We start from the raw sequence: 220 nt of genomic DNA, 5'->3' as shown, positions 1-220 counted from the left end.
CATGCCGAGCTCTCTCTCTCCCCCCCTCTCCCTCTCACCCTCTCGCGCTAAATACATGCATTGCCTATCTAGCCCCCCCAACCTCTCGTGCGCACGCACGCACGTTGTATATCTAGGTCACTCCCTCGAGACTGTCTCACTCTTTCTTCCGCACGGCGGGCCACACTCGCTCAATCTCGCTCTCTTTATCTGAGTCTCATTTAACCTCGTTTTCTTTCAC

Source organism: Triticum dicoccoides, chromosome 5B, assembly GCF_002162155.2.
Source record: "Triticum dicoccoides isolate Atlit2015 ecotype Zavitan chromosome 5B, WEW_v2.0, whole genome shotgun sequence".
Taxonomy (NCBI): domain Eukaryota; kingdom Viridiplantae; phylum Streptophyta; class Magnoliopsida; order Poales; family Poaceae; genus Triticum; species Triticum dicoccoides.
The sequence above is the reverse complement of the archived record's forward strand: the minus strand, read 5'-3'. Positions refer to the sequence as shown.